The sequence below is a fragment of the Dreissena polymorpha genome, chromosome 3 (assembly GCF_020536995.1).
Source record: "Dreissena polymorpha isolate Duluth1 chromosome 3, UMN_Dpol_1.0, whole genome shotgun sequence".
In the NCBI taxonomy this organism is placed as follows: Eukaryota; Metazoa; Mollusca; class Bivalvia; order Myida; family Dreissenidae; genus Dreissena; species Dreissena polymorpha.
The window spans coordinates 78,291,870-78,304,002 of NC_068357.1; the positions used below are offsets into that span (position 1 = coordinate 78,291,870).

Here is a 12,133-nt window from a genome sequence, read left to right on the forward strand (position 1 = left end):
AAAAATGTATGAAATAATTTGTCAATTATATCAAAATTATATTTAAATCTTAAAAATGGTGTAGGTCCTTTTTTCTAATTTTGTATTATTTACATGTATCCGTTTATGATAAAAACTATGTAAATACACACTTTAATTGAATAACTGTAATCACTTATACAGAAATCTAATTATCCCCACGCTTTTTGAAAAAAAGGTGGGGATATTGTGGTTATCTCCGCCGTCCGTCCGTCCGTCCGTCCGTCTGTCTGTCTGTCTGTCCCTCCGTCCTGGCCACTATCTCCTCCTACACTAAAAGCACTAGAACCTTGAAACTTACACACATGGTAGCTATGAGCATATGTGCGACCCTGCACTATTTGGAATTTTGATCTGACCCCTGGGTCAAAAGTTATAGCGGTTGGGGTGGGGCCGCGTCAGAAATTATCACTCATTTTTTTAGGTTATTTTACATTTACTTCTTTATTTCTACACCGATTCACTTCAAATTGATACTGGACCTCTCTTATGACAATACGGTCAATCTCAACCATGCATGGCCCCATTCCCAACCCTGGGGCGCCCCGCCCACATAGGCCACACCCACCAAAAATTTCCATTTACTATAATTTTTTCATTTCTACACGGATTCACTTCAAATTGATACTGAACTTTTGTTATGACATTAGGGTCAATCTCAACTATGCATGGCCCCAATCCCAACCCTGGGGCGCCCGCCCACATAGGCCACACCCACCAAAAAATTCCATTTACTATAATTTTTTCATTTCTACACGGATTCACTTCAAATTGATACTGAACTTCTCTTATGACATTAGGGTCAATCTCAACTATGCATGGCCCCATAACCAACCCTGGGGCCCGCCCACATAGACCACACCCACCCAAAATTGCCTTTACTATAATTTCTTCATTTCTACACCGATTCACTTCAAATTGATATTGAACTTCTCTTATGACAATACAGTCAATCTCAACTATGCATGGCCCCATTACCAACCCTGGGGCGCCCCGCCCACATAGACCACACCCACCCAAAATTGCCTTTTACTATAATTTCTTCATTTCTACACCGATTCACTTCAAATTGATACTGAACCTCTCTTATGACAATACGGTCAATCTCAACTATGCATGGCCCCATTACCAACCCTGGGGCCCCGCCCACATAGACCACACCCGCCCAAAATTGCCTTTTACTATAATTTCTTCATTTCTACACCGATTCACTTCAAATTGATACTGAACATCTCTTATGACAATACGGTCAATCTCAACTATGCATGGCCCCATTACCAACCCTGGGGCCCCGCCCACATAGACCACACCCGCCCAAAATTGCCTTTTACTATAATTTCTTCATTTCTACACCGATTCACTTCAAATTGATACTGAACTTCTTTTATGACAATACGGTCAATCTCAACTATGCATGGCACAATTACCAACCCTGGGGCGCCCTGCCCACATATGTCACACCCACCCAAAATTGCCTTTTACTATTACTTCTTCATTTCTACACCAATTCACTTCTAATTGATGATGAACTTCTCTTATGACAATACGGTCAATCTCAGCTATGCATGGCCCCATTACCAACCCTGGGGCACACCTAGGTCAAACATTCGGCGTGGGGATACGCGTCGGCCTCTGCCGCGCCATTTCTAGTTTCATTTTAAGACTATATGTATGTTTGGACATTAACCCTTTTCCACTTAGAAACGTATTTGGACGCATTTGTAGTCACTTAAAAAATTAAATTTAATTAAAGACATTTCTTACTTGATTCAAGTTTTAAAGGCTTCATTTCCAACGTTAGATAAGCAGCAAACAGCTGCATAAAACCTTGCAGGCTGTTCTGGTTTTATGCTGTTTGCACATAGCCATTTTAACTTTGCTTCAGAGTTGGAAAGGGCTTAGATTTTACTTACCCTTTATATTATTTAGTTTGTGAAATCGGTAAAAGGATATCTTACATGCATCTTTTCAATCAAGTGAAATAGTTTGTAATAGCACACTAACAATTTAATTGTGTGAAAACCATATTTGGACTGTGAATATAACTGTAGCTTATTAACCATGACATATGTGCTGGTTAATGTGAAAATGGGTCTCATGCCATATTTTGCCAGCATAAATCCAGATCAGCTTTGCATTTGCACATTCTGGTCAGGAGCTACCCAATCTGTTTTAAATTCAAGCAAGTTTTCGTGGTCTCATTAAATGATAAGGTAGCTCCTGACCCAACTGCAATTGGTCATGAGTTATGCTGGTCACATAAGACCCATTTTGGTATGATGCTGCTCAATAAATTAAATTTATATTTGCTTTGGAATATCAGCACTGAAAAATAAGTTGTTTAGAAACTCAAGACATGTCAATATTGTATATTGAGGTAGTGGGATGCCACCACTGTATATTACCTGTGAATTGTGTGAATGGTTTTACAAAATATAGCTAGCAGTTGATCAATTATATGTTTATTCAATTGACTAGTCTCCATGTGTATGGGTATTTCAACATTTTTTTTCTTTTTCAATCATTTTGACTGCAATTTGGTGTAAAATATTATGTTTAAACTATTATGCAAAGACAACAGATTTCCATGTCGAACAATTATGAATTCCACAAAGACTTTTTGCACGCATTGCCATTTAGTCGATGGAATGACGATGCATTTTTATTATTTGTTTTACAATTATAATTCATGTATTTGTTTGTCACATTTGTACAATCAATATATCTTCAAATCATGTGGACCAAATGAACTATTTGCTTGTTCACTCCATTTTTGTAATAATTATGAATGCCAAACATCCCAGTATTAATGAAATTAAAGGTATTTGATAAGAAAGGTGATTTTCAAAAATCTGTGTGTACTGTCCTTTGGTTGTACACTTTTATTGACATTTTGTTACTTGCATACAAATGACATAAAGAATAATATATTCAAGATGATATTTGAAGAACTTAAAATAAGTTAAGGGGTGTTGCGGCAGTTTATTTAACCGAGGATATATTTATAGCAACACCGATGATGCTATTATCACGACTCAATATTTTTGTTATCAGTATCATCAGAAATGACCGAGTTGGTTCATAATACAATTGTCAGTGGTTCGATTCCAGGCGGGGTTAACTTTTTTTTTTACTTTCTTTAATTTCATACTTGTTTTATACTGGAGCTCTTTAGTCCTGTTGTTTACATTTATCAATTTTAAGCATTTAAACACAAACTTCAAAACATGCCGAAATCTGTGAACATGTAAGTTATTAATGATTAAGGCCGAGTTTGATATTGTATGGTCAGAGACGTAGTTATCTACGTCTCTGGTATGGTATTATGTTTGTGATTAAATATTGTTTTTATTAATTTCTTTTGTGTTGTGATCCCAGTTAAGATTGTAAACAACTTCTAATGTTTATGCATATTTCTGACAATCTATGTACCGGTACTTATTGCTGTTTTTTAATGAAATTTGACGTCTAGACGGTAGGGATAATTAAAACAAAAAATCTCTGTTAAAAGTGCTGTGACCCCCTTTTTTTTATTTTTGTTTCATGATAACAATACATAAATGAACATATTTGAGAAGTTTCGCAAAAAGTTATGAGATAGAACTTTTTAAAATTTCATTTTTGTGGTAAAAAATAGTAAAAAAATGACGTTTTTTGGGTGACATAAAATTTATAAAAATTAAATTTCTTAAAAGTTAACTTGTGTTCTCCATTTTTTTGGTTGTTTGTGGTTTACTTAAATGGTATATGATATATATAAGCTTATATAATCTCTACATGTTTCCAATTTCATAGGTTATTAATCATTATTATGCAATTACAGATTTTTCAGTTTTAATGAAAAAGTACATATTATATGATGGTGAATAAAATCCAAACAAAGCCGGTGACCCTATGTTTTTATTGCATTTTTCATTTAGTATTTGTATGCAGTACTTGAATAAAAATTTTGAGCAAAAGTTATTAGATGGAAAAAAATCATCAAAACTGCAGCAACACCCCTTAAGTTAATTGCAAGTAAACAATAAAAGATTGTCATAGATAAATAAGGTGATAGAGAGAAGAAAATTCAATTTAAAAAGCATATGTCCATGTGAAAACTTCGAGTACAATGTGCATAATAAATGAAGAATCTCTATTTTTTATTGTCACCAATTACACTGTAATATAGAACAAGAACAAGAAGTATATGTAGCAAGTCTTAAAGAGACTGTTTTGCAGTTTCATTTTTCATAGATTCAAAAAAGAATGTATGCATTTTATTGAAGTAGCAAATTTGTTTTCTCCCTATCCTCTGTATTTTATTGCAGCATATTCAATAAATGCATACTAAAAGTCATTCATGAAAATCATTTTGTATTGAATCATGCGCATGTTGAAGTTGAATGTTAGTATTCATTAAAGCTATATACCGAACCCTGCTACATACACACACTTATCTTCCACGAATTTCCTACTGCCACTTGAACCATTTTGTGTCAGATGTCCCACAGCTGTCGTGGCAATAGGAAATTCGTGGAAGAATTTTTCAAATTTAGGGTGTGTGTTTAGCAGGGTTTGGTATAAGGAGAACTTATACTGCCTTGCTTTGATAATGACTTAGTAGTCTGCCTGATTTGAAACCGGGAGGTCCCAGGTTCAATGCCCATTGTGGTCGGGGATATTTTTGGCTGGGTAACATTTATGTGCTTGAACATTCATTTTGATTATACCCATGACTTTATGTCATTCCATGTTTTTGGCATGAAAGATTATTTTCAAGTATTTATAATCTGTTATTCATATATCTTTATTATGACACATGCATATCGACAATACTAATTTAATTATGTTATGATTATAACTATGTCATGCTGAAGATTTGTTTGAATATTTTCTCTTGCTTTCATGCAGTTTATTTAAGACTACCTAATTAAGCATATCGGTAGATATATCAGTGTCTGCCTAGTGTTCAATGTCCAGAAATGAAGGATGAAACGATGAAGAAATGGCATGATTTTCAAATACAGTGCGGAAATAAAATTGACCAGTTACAGAATATACAATAGTCTATACAATTTGTCTATTGTTCATACAAGGATTTAAAGTCAATTAGTTTTAAAATCGCAACAATGTGCTATGCTTGCAATAAAGTATAAACTATTTATTGCTCAACCATGGCTTAGTTGACATATTGCAGCTAGTCAATTAATTTTGGAACACTGTTAAGTTTATTAATAAAGTTGTAAGAAGAAGTTGAAAATAGCTTGGTGATAGACACTAACATGAATTTATTGATGTATTTTGTTGATTCTGTGATAATTTTGTTATGGGAATTCCAAATAAAGTTATTGGAGGGAACTCACCTTTGTGTTGTTGTACAATCTAATGGTACACAGTCATGTCACTTTGCGTTTAAAGCTCAGAAACTGACTGCACATGTTTGTTATAAGCTAAAGAACCAGTATTTATTGTCCCCTACCGGTGAAACCGGAGGGGACTTATGGTTTGGGCTCTGTGTGTCCGTCAGTCAGTGTGTCACACTTTTCTGGTTCCTGCGATAACTTTAAAAGTTCTTCATATTTTTTCATGAAAATTAAAACATGCATAGATGGCAATATGGAGATTATGCACGTCATTTCATTTTGTTCCTACGTCAAAAAATTTGGATGCTATGGCAACAACAAAAAATTCTGACAATGGTGGAGTTTCACAGGAAGGGGACCATATTGCTTAACAATAGTCTTGTTTAATTCGATCATGTTATCAGCTACATTAACAAGTATTTTTAAACTTCAAACTGACTCAACATATTCGTTATCAGCTACATTAACCATTATTTAAAAACTTCAAACTGACTCAACACGTTCGTTATCAGCTACATTAACCAGTATTAATAAACTTCAAACAGACTCAACATGTTGGCTGTCAGCTACATTAACAAGTATTTATAAACTTCAAACTGACTCCTCATGTTCGTCATCAGCTAAATTAACAAGTATTAATAAACTTCAAACGGACTCATCATGTTCGTTATCAGCTACATTAACAAGTATTTATAAACTTTAAACTGACTCAACATGTTCGCTATCAGCTACATTAACAAGTATTAATAAACTTCAAACGGACTCATCATGTTCGTTATCAGCTACATTAACAAGTATTTATAAACTTCAAACTGACTCAACATGTTCGTTATCAGCTATATTAGCAAAGTATTAATAAACTTCAAACAGACTCATCATGTTCGTTATCAGCTACATTAACAAGTATTTATAAACTTCAAACTGACTCAACATGTTCGTTATCAGCTACATTAACAAGTATTAATAAACTTCAAACGGACTCATCATGTTCGTTATCGGCTACATTAACCAGTATTTTAAACCTTAAAACTGACTTAACATGTTTGTTATCAGCTACATTAACCTGTACATGTATTTATTAACGTGAATTTGCTCTACTGGTTGTAACCTACATTTACATAATATAAGATTATAATATATATATATATATATATATATATATATATATATATATATATATATATATATATATATATATATATATATATATATATATATATATATTAGAGACAAAATATAAACTGTGCAGTGACAATCTTGTGTCAAGCTCGTATGTACCAATAGGGGTCGTCGTCAACCGGGTTTCATGTTTTAGTTGTATACGAATACCAGGTCACTTTTATCTACTGAAAAGCATTTAGAAAAACAAAATTATGAAAAAAATAGTGGTTGATGTATAACAACAAAAACACAAATAACACTATTAAAAAGTCTTATAAGCGGCACGTTGACCATATCTTGTGTCAATTTCATAGATCTATATGTGGGCTTTTAATTGCTAATTATAAAAAAAACAACAACAACAGATTGACATAATTATACACCGAAGTTTGACAGGGAGTTATGTAGGAATCACGCTGTTGGGCGGTCGGTCGATTGGTTGGTCGGTTGATTTGTTTGTTTGTTTGTCCGAATCATATGTTTAAAGTTTGTTGAGCGACTTCATTTGTCAAGCTATTGAATCGAAACTTGGAATATGTAATCCCCTTTAAAGTGAAGATGTGCGAGACACTTTTTCATGAGCAGTCATCCACACGTTCTTGAGTTATTTAGCCTTGATAGTAAACCTATTATGGCAAACGTATACAATTTTCTCCGTTTGTGAAGTGATCTTTTTCCATATTTCTCAAGCGATAGAATTGAAACTTGAAACATGGCAATAACATGAATTGCATCATGTTCAAGACACAATTTTGTTTGCTGTTTCAAAGTGGTGAGAGGGTATGTTAAGTCATGTTTGTGACAAAGCTGTAGTTTATGTACGTAAAATGCATCACGTATAACGATCATGAAGTTTAAACTTAATTAGTTTTAACCCAATTCCAAATCATGGAACAATTGTTAAGAGTTTAATGGGCAGATATATTGACGTTAATTTAACATAAATGAAAAAATGCGTATTGCCACTTTTAACCTGAACGTGTTTTAAATAAACCTTGTAAAATTCTACTTGCAAATTATCTGATAACCTGTGTACTTATTGTATTATGCTAGCAAAAACTGTGCATATTTGTTTTAAATGAGACACTCCACACATATATATCAGCACATGTAATTTAATCATGAATAAGGCACAATTCTAATATTGGGAGATTAATCTCCAAGTAGAAACGAATTTTGTTTGAAGAAAAAAAATGTGACTGTTCAAAAGCGCTTGGTGCGATATATATGTTTACTTATTTTTGCGTGTGTACTTAATCGATTAACTCTTAAGGCTTCTAGCGCAATCGCTTGTATAATTCTATCTATGCAATTAATTATAGCAAATTGTTCGTTATTCTACCGATTACAATGCGTTTTTTTTTCAGTAACGTGTTCATCTAAATCATTTTTTTCCAAGTGTGTTTGGAATTGGATTAAAGGTAGATCCAAAAGTGTGCTTCTGCTCGTTGGCGCTGTTCGGCAAATGTTGCAGTAATTTCACCCGACTTATATTTTAAGTTGTGTCCAAATACATCCTTGCTTGAAATTAATTCCTGAGTCAGACAAAAAAAATGTGATAACAGTCATAAAACTTATCCTCGGCGGTAAAACAATTTGGTCGCCTGTGAGAAGTTTGTTTGAAAAGCTCTCCAAAAACAAGGATATTATCATTAATTGTGGGAAATCTTAACCCTGCACAAATGTAAAGACCATTATCCCCATCAAGTAATATCTACTGATAGCATGTTCTGATTTCTTCGCCAAGCTGTTTGTTTTCACTGCTGATGTGTGCACAATGATTGTATCTTATCTGAGTACACATTGCTCACGAAGACCTTTTGCGACAATATTGTGTGCGTCGTCTGTTCGTTATCATGTACCATATTGACACTTCAGAGCACACATGGATTGCTCAATTTTCACGAAACTTTTTCAGCACATTTGTCGCAATGATATTTCGGACAACGTCACCAACGTCAATTTAAAAAAACAGGGCTTGTGAAAATCTAGAAGAAACATGTGTTACACAATCTTCATAAAACGTACCCAGAACATGTGTTTCTTATGATATATCAGCAGAGTGTTTGGAAACGATTTTTGTTCGTTAAAAACATGGCTGTCTGCGGGAGGGGGTAGCAGCTGTTATAACATGGGTATAGTCAAACCTTGTGACACTCTAGAAGTCTGATGTTTTGCACAATCATTATGAGACTTGCATAGAACCGTTTTTTCAAATGATATATCAGCATAGTTTGAAAATGGCCCTTGTCCTTTTAAAAAGATGTCCGCCGTTGGGTAGGGCAGTTTTCTTATGTGGCTATAGTGAAACAAGGAGGTGAGACAGTTGTTCGAGGATATAGTGATATATTGTGGACGCGCTAAAAGACAATCATCATTAATTTCAATCAGAACATTTTTTAATGATATCTCGGCTGAGTTTGTAAATGATTCCGCTCTGGTTTTTCTTCTTTTGCGTCTGGGAAACCATGTAAACACTTAAAACACACATCAGTTTGTTCAATGATCATAAAACTTGCTCAGAACATTAGTTCTAATGATTTCGAGGTCGAGTATGAAATAAGTTCCGGTCCATTAAAAAACACGCATAGCGGTTCTACTGACCTATTGTGTAGACAGCGATGTTTCAACAAAAGGGATTAAAATGTGCGAAAGCGACTCTATGCGGATAATGGAGCGTGTCTGTCAAAATCGTCAATACTATGCGAATCCTTGGAAATTTATGAAATTCTACGCTGGATAATAGTGTGCAATCGATAATTGCCGGGTGTAAAATCGGATGATTGATAACGATAGCAGAAGTGGCAAATGCGCGGTTATTTTCGGGCACTATTTTTTTCAGAGATCTTTTTTTTTACAAGACGAAAAAAAGTAGGGTCGGGACCAAAATCGTAGGTAGGGTCGGGTTACCCGAAACACACATCTTTTTTTTGTTTGGCCTAGTTGAAACTTCTATATCTTCAGACTCTAACTCTATATATCGCAAAGTGTAAGATATTGCTACTGCAATAAATGATGTAGCCATTATCGACAGATTGGCAAGTGTGCCAAATGGTGATCTTGTAGCCATTGAGGCACGATATCATAGAAAAAAGGTTGTTTGACTAAATACTACCAGTGTAATACTTATGCATTTTCCGGGCTGACACCCAATAAGGCCACTTCTGAAAACCAAACAATTTCATACACAATAATTGATGAGATGATTAAACATGAATTTGAGCATTCTATTGTTGTTGATAAAAAGGTTTTTTCTTTCCTACATTAAACAAACGTTTTGTTGAAATTGCTGAATCAGAAGGAAGTTCAAATGATGCAAACTCTTATAAAAGTTCCAATTTGAAAAGGTTGTTTGAAAAATTATGGCCAGAGGTATCCTTTATTCATCAGCATGAAAAGCCTGATCTAGTTTGTTCGTCTAGTTTGACTATTAATGATGCTGTCAGAAAGTCAAAGGAGATAAAACAGGTCATTCAAGATGACAATGAGTGTTCAAACGATGAACTACCAGAGTCAGAGGACGACACAGATGAAGCTGTAGTTCATAAGGCGATGGGTATTTTGAGAAGACGAATTATAGAGAATAATCCTAAATTTGATGACTTTTTTTACGCTCCAGAAGAAATCAAATTGTCAGATCAGAAGCAGTTTGTGGAGCCCTTGTCTTTCCAAGGCAGTGTGTTGGTTACATGACAAAAATGCTACAAGGAAGTTTCTGAGAGGACCATTACAATATGTCTAGCTGTTGCTTGTGACCTAACTACAATTGTCACGTAAAACCCATCCCCTAAACACCTGCGCTTAGGGATACATCTCAACAACGAGTTTGGCAGCCGCCATCTGATTGAAGATATGTACTCTCTTGTTTATTCCATCTCATATCCAGATCTTCGGTTGTTCTTGACATCAGCAGCCCAACAGAACATTGCATCACACAAAATAACAGACTCTGGTGGTATTGTACCAGACAATATACTACCTAGAGACCAAAGGGGGAAGCTTGAAGTGGCAGTTGCTGATAACTGGAATCTGAATGAGCGAACAGTTGATGGTTAAAGGACGACTCATGCGATGACAAGTATGTTGGTCAGCAGTGCGCCAGCCGAGTCAACGAGGATTCCACGACTTCCGAAAGCAACAAGTAGGACGTTTGACAGTCAGTCACTTCCTGGTTTACAGGAGTTGTTTTTCAGTGTTTGTAACTTAAAAACATAATTTGTTATTTGCATCATTTGTATTAGTAAATACAATGTAAAATCTCATAATTTGCAACATTTGTAAATAACGTTTATGAGTCTGTATCAAGCACTAATACCTGGTTAGATTTGATTGTTGAAAAAATATGATACATGGAACACTGCATAGCTGTTCTTTACATTTGCCTTGATAAGTCTTAAAGTATTTATTAAAGATTAAAAGCAAACTTATTAAACTTTATGGTTATAATGCCAAATGACTTTCCACGAACCAGGAAAATGGCCACATAGCGTATGTAATCTTGGTTATCATGGTTACCAACACAATTTTAGGCATTTGCTTTTTGTTTAAAATGAAGCTTGTAAATGTGGCTATATAATAAAGAGGTTAGTTATCTCAGCAAGTGTAAAGCATTTGAATTAAAAAAGAAAATGATATGTCAATACTCAAAGTTTCGTTTAGTTTTCCATTTTGACCATGAAATGACCTTGACCTTGACCTTTGGTGACCTTGGTGATCTGTTTGGTAGAAGCCCTATATCAATGGATTACTTCTATCAGATATTAAAGTCAGTACATATAGGTGTTCAATAGACGTATTCAATTCATCTTTATTAGTAATTGAACCATAAAACGGCGGCCATCTTGGACGCCATCTTGGATTTCTAAGCCCTCCAGCACTTTCCAGAAAAACGACATCTTGTTCTGAAATCTACAGACCCTGACGAACATTTTTGTATATTAAACCCTCTGTTTATGAGTTGTGGCCAGTTAGATTTTATAAAGCTTAACAAATTTGCAGCAATATTACATGAATTCAAAATGGCAGTTCATAATGATGGATGGTGTTTGTTAATTTGAATTTTGAAGACAAGATTACAATTGAATTTGATTCTTTGTTATTATTCACACAGGTGAGGATTCAATTTATGTTTAATTATATTTTTTTGATCAAAATAAAAATATAATTACTTATAAAACTGTTCTATTTGTTATATCCACGAACTTACGATAGACCAGGATACATAATTTACATGATAACTTGAAAAGACCAAGTGCATGACATTTGTAAAATACCATGTAACGTTATCGTGCTGAATACATGTCATGAGTTTATTCTGATAGATAGAGAAAAGCTCAAGTAAAATCGGGATTCAAACCTATACAATATGTTGTTTGCATGTCTCGGTCTGAAGAAAATTGGATATTTGTGATAATTTGACGCAATTCACTTTTCACTCAGAGTCATTGAACGCCTGAATGCGAAGACGCTTGATTCGACAAAACGTTTGAGTCAAAATCGATTGAAAGATAGACACATTTTTCCTGTTGGCAACGATTTTTCAATGAACTAAACTGGCTTCCACGCATTCATAAAGACTACTAACAATTTGAACCAGATAAATTATGACA

General features: G+C 34.4%; 1 protein-coding gene across 2 annotated transcripts in view; it reads right to left on the reverse strand.

The window, feature by feature from the left end:
• LOC127874870 (calcineurin subunit B type 1) overlaps positions 1-12,133 on the reverse strand; it is a 163,087-nt gene that overhangs the window by 69,833 nt on the left and 81,121 nt on the right. The window lies entirely within an intron of this gene.